Here is a 12267-nt window from a genome sequence, read left to right as displayed (position 1 = left end):
ATCGTGCAAACCCACAGTTATAGTATGTCTAGGATTTTATAAGAGTTAATAAAATAGTGTTGTACCTTCTTCAGTGTTGGTAGCATATGTCTGCTTCACGAGGCCACAGTGCCCAACACTTCGAGGATGATTGTGCTGGAGCAGCAATGGGAAATATGTGTTGGCAGGTGTTCCAGTCACGTTTGCAATGAGATTGGAGGATTGTCTCAGGCATGAGTAGCAGGGTGTCACAGGCCTTTGCAAAGATGCCTTTGTCCATTAAACAGGGGATCAAATGGAGCATCAAATGCAGCAATCACATGACTCCATGCAGGACTTCAGCAATATGTGCACACGCTGAATGCCTCCTCAAATAGGATGAATGGTATCTTAGCCTTGGCCACCACATGCTCACCAGGAGGTGTTCAAAGTCAGCCTAGATGCTGACTTCTCAGAAATGTGATGAATGGAGGTTGCTGCAGATATGTTAGCGACCTTTAAGACTTATCTGGATAGGCACATGAACAGACGGGGTATAGAAGGATGCAGGGGGTTGGTCTAGATAGGGCACGTGATCGGCACAGGCCTGGAGGGCCGAAGGACCTGTTCCTGTGCTGTATTGTTCTTTGTTCTTCGTTTTAAATTGCCCTTAGTGTCCAAAAGGGTTAGGTGGGATATGGGGATAGGCTGGAGTTGTGGGCTTAAGTAGGGTGCTCTTTCCAAGAGCCGGTGCAAACTCAATGGGCCGAATGGCCTCCTTCTGCACTGTAAATTCTATGATTCAATTTGCAGACATTCAACCAGAATCAGAAAGGGTTCTAACTGGAAACAAAAATCTATTCTGTGTTGCCATGCTGATTTTAAGCTGGATTGAGAGCTATATATTTATTTTCTTGTTGTTTAATGGGGAATTGAGTAAGATTGTTTCAGGGGTAATTGTAAGCTGTTCTTTCCAAGTGTGAAGTTAAAGAGGTTAATATTGAATTCATAATAAAGTTTTGTTTTAAAAGTACCAAGTCCCTATTTCTTCATACAATCACTTCTGGAGCAAATCATTCTTTCCACACAGTCTTACAAAATAAACTACAATATTAAGGGTTCGGTCCAGTATACTAGCCACTGTTGGATTTGGTTTGGGATCGTAATAAAATTGGGGACTCGTCCAGGATCTTAAGTATAATTCCTTGTTTGGTTTGGGGGTTATTGAACTTAAAGACAGTGAGTGTGTGTGGGACGTTTGCATTTTTCATGTTATGAAATTTAAATAGGGAGTGACTGGAGATGGCTTTCAGTTGCAAATAGTTTCCTGGGGGTGGAAGAAATCACTCAGGATGGTTTACAAAGGGAGACTAAAGCAAAACCTTTGGGTTTGGCAGAGGAACTGCAGTTAATCTTATCTAAAGGGGTGAGGAAGGTAGGGATAACAGAAGCCATTGCTCACTATTTAAATAAATTTGCCAGAGACACAGCCTGAATCATTAAAATTAGCTACAATTCAATTACAAATAGAAGTGAAGAAATTGGAAATGGAAGCAAAGGAAAAGGAGAGATTGGCAATGGCAGAAGCAAAGGAAAAAAGAGAAGACTTTTCAAAAGGGAATGGAAAGGAGGAAGATTGAAGTAGAATTGGAAAGACGAATAAAGGAAGAAAGGGATAATGATATAGAGAGAGAATTTGAACTTCGGAAACTGGCACTGCCAGGAGAACATCAACTTAAACTATTGGAGTTAAAGGCCAAAGCTGAGAAATGTCTAGTGGAAGAAGAAATGCTTCCTAGTCAAAAGCTTGGTAGGGATATATTTAAATATATTCAAGCATTGCCAAGATTTGATGAGAAAGATGTGGAAGCCTTTTTCATCTCATTTGAGAAAGTGGCTAAACAATTGAATTAGCCAGTGGGTAGTGCTGATTCAAACAACGTTGGTAGGTAGAGCTAGTGAAGTGTTTGCATGACTATCAGAGGCGGTTTCTAGGGATTACGATAATGCGAGAAAAAACATATTAAGTGCACATAAACTAGTGCCAGAAGTCTACAGACAAAAATTTAGAGGTCTAAGGAAAGAAACAGGTCAGACATATGTAGAATTCAAAAGAATTAAACAAAATAAATTCAATAGGTGGATAAGAGCAATAAAAATAGACCATATATATGACGCTCTTAGGGAAACAATTATTTTGGAGAAATTTAAAGATTTACTTTCCGCAGTAGTGAGAACTCATGTGGAAGAGCAAAGGGTGAAAACCACCAAACAGGCAGCAGAAATTCACAGGCGGTCAATGCAAAGGAGATTTTGTTGGTGATGTTAAGGAGAGCTTGCCTCAGAGTAAAAGGGAAACCTATGATAGTGGTACAAGGGAGATATCGCATGAGGCCTCGTGTGTACCAGTAGTACCTGTCACTCGAGGACCTGCCAAACTGGGCATGCCGTCGAAGACTCTGGCTGAGCAGGGGCACAGTGAGACATACCTGCCAGATCATGGCAGACTTGGCACCGCAGAAGAATGAACGAGGACAGCCTCTCCTGATGGCCATCAAGGTGACTGTCGCCCTGAACTTTTAGCAACGGGGTCCCGCTAGGTGCTGAGTGGGGACCTGTCTGGAATCTCAGAGCTTCATGCACGGATGCATCCGCGCCATCATGGAGGCCCTATATGCCCGGTTGCCACAATTCATCAAATTTAATGTGGGCCAAGCCCACCAGGATGCCGGACAGCGAGGTTCACCATCATTGCCGAGATACCCCAGGTCCAGGGGGTGTTCAGCGGGATGCGTGTCACCCTGCGAGGACTGGCCCATGTCAGGCTGTTCTTCACAAACCAAAAGTGGTTTCACTTGATGAGCGTGCAGCTGGTGTCTGACCATGAGCTGCACATCGTGCACGTCTGCGCTGATACCTGGCAGTGTGCAGGACGCCTTCACCCTGGCACACTCGATGGTTCCTGACCTCTTCAAGGTACCGCTCCAGGGTGAGGGGGTGGTCCTAGCAACAAGTATTACCCACTGTGGGTGTGGCTGATGAAGCCTATCCAGAGGCCACAGATGGATGCCGAGACCCGCTGCAACGTCGCTCATGCAGTGACCAGGAGCATGATAGAACTGTGCACCGGCATCATGAGGTTGGGATTCAGGTGCCTAGACTTCTCTGGAAGGGCACTTCAGGAGAACATTAGGAGAGTCTCCCACATAGTGGTGACCTGCTGTGTCCTCCACAACATCGTGCAGCAGAGGGGCAACGCACTGGAGGAGGGAGATGAACGCCAGGCCTTGTCCGGTGAGGAGAATGCAGGGGGAGGGTGAGAATGGGCAGGACATGGGGGCCAGGTAGGCACAGGAGGCCGCACAAAGTGTGCGCCAAGGCCGATGAGCACTGGAAGCTCTAATCGGCACCAGGTTCACCGACCAAGAGGCCTGGACTGCGGCAGCCCCACTTGCAGCCCCCACGCCATAGTAATTCCCAGAGTGGCCACCATGCCTAGTCTCCACTTGAGGAGATCAGTCGGCACCCAGAGGAGGTCTCGCCAGTGCGGCTGGAAAGTCGCACCCTGTATGCTTTCATGGATAAGATAGATATAACTCTTGCAGCTAAAGGGATCAGAGGATTTGGGGGAAATTCGGAACAGGTTATCATCCATGATCATAATGAATGGAAGAGTAGGCGCGAAATGCTGAATGCCCTACTCCTGTTCCTATTTTCTACGTTTCTATGAAAACACAGGAGTTTCTTTTTCCCCCCTCTTTCTCGGATATTGGCATCATAGGCAATGCCAGCATTTGTTGCCCATCCTAATTGTTCTTGGGCTGGGTGGCTTGCTAGGCCATTTGGAAGGTATTCAAGAGTCAACCAGATTGTTGTGGTAATATGTAGTCCAGGCTAGTTAGTCCCAGCATATTCTCTTCCCTGAAAGGGACATTAGTGAACCAGATGAGTTTTTACAATAATCAATGATAGTTGTCATTGTCACCACTGTCATTGCCATGGTGGGATTTGAACCCATGCCCCCTGAGCGTTGGCCTGGGTCTCGGGATTACTGATCCAACAACATTATGTCTATTCCATCATCCTCCCACCGTGCTTAGAAGCCGGGGGAAAGGAGGAGTAACATTTTTTATTTACATGTGTCTTTACTGCAGAATGACCAATATCGTTATTGTAAACTAACTTTATTACATAAAGGGTATTGACACAATTGCAGGCCTCGGCCTACAACCTGGTTACAGTTTACATTTAAATATACTATCTGACCTCTGACACCCAGGTCAGGTGACCCAATGAATTGCAAAGTGTACCATATTGTTTGTAATACTGGAGTCTAGTATCATAATCACTCTAATAGCATCACAGATATGCACGTGGTTGCATTACACATTGTTATATTGTTAAGTTGCTATTATTTAGTTGACCCTTGTTAATTTTATTCTTTTGCACCAATTTCCAGTTTTGTCTGTTCTTGGTTTCCAACTAATAAGTAGCCTGATATGTTATTTGTTGACGGTGGGATAAATTGACCACAGCAATGCCATTGAATGTCAAGAAAAGTTGGTGAGATGTTGTCTTGTTGAAAATTAGAAAGATACACTTGAAGCAATAAAAGATCCAGCAATGGCTTCTTCCACTCACAAAAGTACCCATCAAACATTTCCCTTTGATTCCTGTCACTAGTCAATTTTGGATCCAGCCTGCCACTTTCCTTTGATTCCATGAACTTTTAATTTTTTGGCCAGTCTGCCATGTGGGATCTTATGAAAAATCTTGCAAAACTCCATCTACACTATATCAACCCTCAATGATACTCCTTAAAAATTCAGCAGCCTTCGTCAGACAGGACCTTCCCATAACAACTCCATTCTGACTGTGATGTGTGCCTTTCTAAATGACAATATTTTCAAAACACTCAATTTTCATTATTTGCGCGCTGTTACAATCCCAATTGCTATTACTACTGGATGGGAAGATCCCAGAATTGAACCCTGGCTCAAAAGATCGTAATTTTTATTTTTGTTAGGAAATGTGAGTAACAGAATCACAGGAATGCCAATTAGCTTTGATCAACAACAAAAATAATTATTAAACATGAAAAGATCGACTATAATACAATACTCCTCTACTCCCACTTATCTTCACAAAGATATTCAGATTATAAGGATAGCATAGGTCACAAAATCTATCTTATGCTACAAGTTTTTCAGTAAACACAGTCCCTTTAAACCCACAGGCTGACTATGGTCAGACAACTCTGCAACCATATGGCAGATGCCACTCAATCAGTCTTCTGTGGATTTATTCTCAAATTCCCCCAGATGATTGTTATATGAGTGTTTCCAAATTCCACTCTCAATAAGACACGCTTTAATATCTTCTTCCAAACCTATGCTTTCTCTCAGCTACTTTCATCAAGGATCTGCTTCCAGATTTTTCAACTACCCTTTCAACCAAGGCTTTCCCTTACCTGTTTTAGCAAGGACCCACCTCCAGATTTTCCAACACTTTTTTCAGTATTCCTTTTTCTTAAATGCTTTTACATAAAATCTGAGGTCCAGCCATTGGATTTTCTACATGTGTTTCAATGAATGCTTCGCAATCTGTGGTAAGTTATCACAATCCTCCGAAGCACTTAAGATATCTTTCTGGCTTATTCACCAGCCAACCCCTTCTCAGCTTCGTTTGTGACTTCACTGAACAGTATCCTATTCTAGTTCTACTTTCTTCTGTTCCTTTAACTTCAAGCTTCCTGAAAACTCCTCTTAATTTCTCTAGTTTCCTTAACTAGCTGTCCTCTAGATTTATGGCACTTGCATTACTCTATTGTATGGATTTTCTTCCTGCAAAGCTGAGTTGCTCACCCTCTGGTTTCCTGTCACCAAGTGCTATGAATTCAGTTAAACACAATCACAAAAAGCCTTCCTACCCTAAAGATTCCCTGGCTGCTAAGCAATCACTCATACCTTCACTAAGCTTTTATTTAATTTTCATGCTGTAAACTCTCTCAGCACAATAGAAACACAGTTTTAACTGAAACCAAAACATCCCATATGCACACAGCTGTGTCTCACATGAACATAACTATAGGTTCACCCTTCCTTACACAGAACCACTAAATTAAATGCGGTTAAACCTATACCTGATTTTTAATATTTAATCACATAAATATAGATCCCTTAAAACTACCTGTTTTCCTGACAGAACCTAGCTTTCACTGATGAGTTCCAGGAAGCCTGGGGAATCATAGACCTAAATTTAAATTGGAAGCCCTTGTCAATATCGTTCTAATTAAATGATCAATATATCTTTAGTGGCAACCCACCTCGCCCGGGGGTGGGTTTGAGGTGGGGGGATGCCTGTACCACAGTTAATGCACCACAGTAAAAATAGCCAGTAGGCTGAAGCCAATATCCTGACATTCCCCATCCACAACAAATCTGCAATCTCATTGCAGTTAAAGTTCAGCCCAATACATCCGCACATCTGAGTTGTTTACAGTAAATACTGCGAAAGACGTTTTGTATGTTACAAATTTTGCAACAACAGAAAAGAAATAACAGAACAAAGAAGAAAAGGAACAGCACAGAGAGCTATTATCAGTTCCCCTTAGAACCATCTCTGACAAAAAATGGACTCCTTAATGCCCCATTGGCTTTTAGCATGTAAAAATTATAGTCACAACTGAATGCTATGCAGGCCCCAGGAGATTTAATGTTGAAGGCTTTCTGCTTAAAAGCATCATATTTTGTGCTGAGCATGAATGCTGTGTGCTGTTGAAAAGAAAATGACATATGGAGGTTTTCTGGCTGAATATGGGAAGGTGTGAAGGCTTGGGAATGTTACTGTTCGCGATGCTGTGTACATTCTTTCCCCTCTAAAATGTATGGGGGGTTGGTGGGTGGGTGGGGGGGTACTAAAATGGATAATTGCCTGTTTATCACATTGCAGGCAGCACATTGAATTCATGCTGCCTGTTGTTTTCCACAATTGCTGCATCCAGCCATTGCGACCCTGGCTGTTCACTGGATGTATGCATCTGCCAGGGTGCCAAAACTGTCAGTGGTTAGTGCTACTTGGTTGATGCCAGCATCTCTTTAAGGAGGGGTGCAGTGTGAAAGTGGTGCCTGGAAATAAGTTGGTCTTAAAGAATTTTGTCAAGGTGACTCAACTGCAAACGAACATGCATCAAGGTTTTATAATGCTGCGCTGAAGGCTTATTCTGCATCCAATGGAGGAAGTTGGTGGTGTTTGCGGGTGAGCAGGAGGCCTTCTGCTCAGGTGGCTGTAGAGAAATAGCAGCAGTGATTAATGCTTGGAGTATAACTCCAAGAAGATGAATAGATTGCAGGAAGATGTGGGCAGCACGGTAGCATGGTGGTTAGCATAAATGCTTCACAGTTCCAGGGTCCCAGGTTCGGTTCCCGGCTGGGTCACTGTCTGTGCGGAGTCTGCACGTCCTCCCCGTGTGTGCGTGGGTTTCCTCCGGGTGCTCCGGTTTCCTCCCACAGTCCAAAGATGTGCGGGTTAGGTGGATTGGCCATGCTAAATTGCCCGTAGTGTCCTAAAAAAGTAAGGTTAAGGGGGGGGGGGGAGTTGTTGGGTTATGGGTATAGGGTGGATACGTGGGTTTGAGTAGGGTGATCATGGCTTGGCACAACATCGAGGGCCGAAGGGTCTGTTCTGTGCTGTACTGTTCTATGTTCTATGATATCACTCAAGTTGTCAAAGTTGTTAAATGGCACACGCCTGCAGCCAGATTCATCACCTGTTCAATTCACAAGAACCCTGCCCCCAACTGGCAACAATCTCTGTCGCTGTTCCAACCAGGGAACAGAAGCTTCAGGAACAGTCTCATCCATTTCCTGGCACTTTCTGGGCCCTGGTCTGATTGTGTACTTTGTATCCTGACCCTTTAAATATACATTCCCTTTGTAGATTCAAGATGGATTGGTGGAACATGGGCACAGGGATAGTGCATTCAGCACCTTGAGTCTATTGGAGCGGGGAGGTAGGTTTACATTTCTGTTATAGTTCTGCAGAGGGTTCTGCACTCAGGATATTAGAACGTTTTGTTATTTACCGGATTCTTTGATCTATTGTGCATTTCCAGCATTTTAGATTTCCATATGAAAACTACTCCATGCGAAATAGGTCTTTGATAATAACATGAAATGGGCCTGATTTTCTTGCCCATTGAAGTGAATGGAAAATAAAATAGTGAGTGCTGTAAATCCGGCTGCTGATTCACCAGAGGCATGTTACTGCTGAAGACCAATTTGTTTCTTCACTGTCCTTGCAGCCGCTTCCCATACCTGCACGTTTATCCAATATTTTTGGTTCTTTTTCCTTATGTGGATCCTTCCACGTCCTTTTTCATCTGAGCTATTTGGAAATTATTTTGTTTGTTTTATGGCTAACTATTGTCTCATTGAGATGATTATTAGTGAATCTGGCTGTTTGTCAATAGAGAAAATGTAACCCATTAATATCTTTGCTTTTGTTTCTATCACTGTCCTTTTTCATTCCTCCCAAAAAGATACTTGCCGTTTCCAGTTCTGATGTGGGATTTTTTCTGAAATATTTACTTCTTTTCACTTTATAAATGTTGATGGACTACTTGTGCTTCCACCATCGAATCCCTACCGGGCAGAAGGAAGCCACTCAGCCCATCGAGTCTGCATTGACCCTCTGAAAGGGCAGACTACCTAGGTCCACTCCTCCACCCTACCCCGTAACCTCACCTAACTGCACATCTTTGGACTGTGAGAGGAAATCAGAGCACCCGGAGGAAACTTGGGCAGACATGGGGTGAATGTGCAAACACCACACAGTCACCTAAGGCCGGAATTGCGCTGTGAAGCAGCAGTACTAACCACTGTGCCACCCATTTTATACAGCTCATTGCCTTGCTCGGCCATTTCAAAGGGTAGTTAGTAGTCAATTATACTGATGTTGACCTGGAGTAACTGTTGGCCATACTGGATAAGGACATGAGAGAAGCAGCTGCGGTTTTACTAAAATCCAGTTGTTCCATGATCACCATGACTGAGACTCATTCCTCATTCCAGATTAATTAATTAGTTGAATTTAAACTCCCCAACTGCCATGGTGAGATTTCAATTCATTTTATTATCTACATTGACACTATTCCTTCATCATTTTATCCAACAAATCGCAAGTTAGTTAACACTGGAGATGTATTTGGTAACGTATTTATGACCCATAACTTCCATGTATCAGTGGGAAGCCATGGCCCGCCGTTACTGAGGTAGAAAAGTGCCCACTTACCTACGCTAACAAATCGCAACAAACTTTCCGACTCCGGCAGCACCCACAGGCCTGGGCTGGGGCACCGATGTGCAGGTCCCAGTGTGGCGGAGTTCCAGTCCAGCCACGCCCCTTTGTGACAGGGGAACTAAGGGAACGCCCATTGAGGTCAGAGATTTAAACTGCAGCATTGTCTTGAGCAAGAAGAAGCAGCAAGTCGTCCAGTTGTTTTAAACGTACGTGGAGGTTTAAAACATTTTTTTTTGTTATTTCTTTTGAACAGTTAAGCCGATCATTACTGGTTATTTTCAAGCGTAATTTTTTATTTTATTTTTCCTAATTTTTTTACGATTATCTTGTAATATTTCGAAGTGGACATAAGTTTTGTTATTTGTTTTAAATTTGTGAAACTACTATATAAGTCTGCACTGGTTTAGCACACTGGGCTAAATTGCTGGCTTTTAAAGCAGACCAAGGCAGGCCAGCAGCACGGTTCAATTCCTGTACCAGCCTCCCTGAACAGGCGCCAGAATGTGGCGACTAGGGGCTTTTTAACTTCATTGAAACCTACCTCGTGACAATAAGCGATTTTCATTTTCATTTATGTGTGGCATGTTTAAAGGTGTTTGGATGTTTTAAGTTAGAATATGGCAACTGAAAGTTTAATTGTGAACAAGCGAATTCAGAACTTCACAGATGATGACCTGGATATCTTATTGCATGAGGTGGAACAGAGGAAAGCTCAAATTCTGGGCTGTGGAAAATCTAAGTCACCAAGGAAAGTTCAATCAGTGGCTTGGAAGTAAGTAGCGGAGAATCTGTCAGCCCAGGACAGCTGATCAGCACTGCAAGAAACCTGACGAGTTAACGTGTTCAGCCAAAGTATGTATATAGCTTAACAAAAAATGTATTGTTCAAACTTAAACCTGTGAGGTCTCGAAAAAAGAAAAGCAGTAACAGGTCTGCTATGCTGGAAACGTAAATGAGAAGATGTCTCCTTCATCAGCTTCAGAGGGGTTAAGTTACAGACCATTAAATTTACCAGACATGCTTAACTAATTAGGACATGCAATGTAAATCTTATTGTGGTAGCCTCGTTAAAATACATTTCTATTTCTTTCTGTAGGCAACACAGGCACATAATATCCGGGAGCATTCACTGATCTCACTCCGTAAGAGGATGAAGCTTGGCTATTTTTGGGTCTCAAGTAAGGAGTGATGGAGATTTTGGGATGAGTCAAGGTAAGAAGAAAATTTAATTGATCAAAGCATCAAGATGACAGTTAATTGGATGCAAAAATAATTGTGTTTTCTTGAACTTTCACAGATGGTGACAGCAGAACAGAATGTAGCTGACTCTCACGCAGCACCAGAGACACCTGCACAAGATTTGATGGAAGCAAGTAGGAAGCAAGATGGCAGCAGTGCAGTGCTGAAGCTGCAGCAGGGGAGGGTGAGGCCTTGCAGCAGGCCGATACTTCAGCCATTGACACAGATGTTCAGAGATATAGAGTGGTGGTTGAGGTCGAGGCCTCCAATGAAGACTGCTGTGTTTGAGCAAGAACGCTCGGAGCATTCAGGAGGTGAGGATCATTCAACATTGTCAGTGGAAGGCTCCGCACCTCCTGAGCATTGACTTGTAAATCATACAGACGTCACTGATGATTTGCTCATTCATGTGTGACATTGTAACGGAGATGGCTGGATGTTTTGGGGCCAGTGCAAGGACCTAAGATGAATCCTCAACTAATGTCTCCCAGCAGCTTCAAAGAGTAACTGAGATCAATGCTCAGGGCTGCAGACTTCTCAGCAAGTGCATGATCTGCTGAGACAGCAAAATGAGTATCTTCAACAGATTATTAATAAAGTGGTGACACCTGCTGCTGGAGCCACCCTGTTCAGAGTCAGTTGCTGCTGGACAGGATGCACTGCCATCATTGTTCTGTGCAGTTGGCCACCGTCCTGCTGTGTGTGTTTTGTGACATGTGATTTTTTTTTGACTTATGTTTATCATTATTATTTTTCCACCTTGTTTACCTCAATTATGTTACTAAGTTTAAGTTATCTGATATTTAAATGCTGTGCTTTGGAGTTTGAATAAAACATTTGTCGATGTGTATAAAGTTTAACAGGAAAAAATAATTAACAAAAATAATATTATAAATACCAAACATTTAACTTAACGTTTAAGATTAGCAGCTGCTATTTCTTTTAAGAGCTATCTCAACTTGTAATAAAATATTCTTTTCCACTTAAACACAAGTGGATACACACAGCCAGAGAACTAGCCTAAAAGGGAGTGAAGAGAGGGAGGGACGCAGGAAAGAGGGAGAGAGTGACAGGGAGAGAGGGACGGAAAGAAGATGAGGAGGGAGGGAAGGTTTGCATATCTCAATTGTTAATTTTACAAGCTCATTGTCTGAACGCAGCAGCTGCCATGAGATCTCGAATTGCCCTTGCATCACCTGGGCTTGCACACCTGCACCAGGAGGTATGCCTGCATCAGGCTCCACATTGCCCTCCTTCAGCTCCTCCATTTCTGGTGGCAAGTTATCTTCTGGTGAATGTTCAGTCCATGCTAAAGAGCAAAGTTGTGCAATACACAACTCACTACAACAATCTTTGAGACTATCTCCGATGCACACTGTAACATGCCTCCTGACCTGTCCAGACATCAAAAACATAATTTCAAAAGGCCTCTCCACCTCCTGATGTGTTGCTACATGTGCATGTTTGTATCATCCCTGTGCTTCACCATTGATCCTCCTGAATAGAGTCAAACTCAAGTAGGAGAATTGTTAACTGTTCAATAAATGTGTTAAACCTATCTCCAAGTCTGAACCTTCCTTTGTCAGAGCATACATCAAGGAAACAGCTTATGCTACATGAAGAAGCACAACACAACATGGTACCAGTGAGTGACTTGAACAGTTAGCAATTCTCCCACTGAGTTCGACTCTCCTGCTAATCTTTCTATAGTAACTCAATCTAACTAACCAGTTTGCTCTAAGCCACATGGTGGGTGTGATGCTTCTGATC

At 43.1% G+C, this 12267-nt stretch overlaps 1 long non-coding RNA gene across 1 annotated transcript; it reads left to right on the top strand.

Annotated features, from left to right (window-relative positions):
- Positions 1–7794: 7794 nt before the first annotated feature.
- On the top strand, positions 7795–11345 carry LOC119972942. Its single transcript, XR_005462185.1, has 3 exons — positions 7795–7969; positions 10355–10470; positions 10556–11345. It is a non-coding gene; the product is annotated as an uncharacterized LOC119972942 (long non-coding RNA).
- Positions 11346–12267: the final 922 nt, after the last annotated feature.

This window comes from Scyliorhinus canicula, chromosome 10 (assembly GCF_902713615.1).
Source record: "Scyliorhinus canicula chromosome 10, sScyCan1.1, whole genome shotgun sequence".
NCBI lineage: Eukaryota > Metazoa > Chordata > Chondrichthyes > Carcharhiniformes > Scyliorhinidae > Scyliorhinus > Scyliorhinus canicula.
Note: the sequence above shows the minus strand (reverse complement) of the source record. Positions and strands in the feature narration are given on the sequence as shown.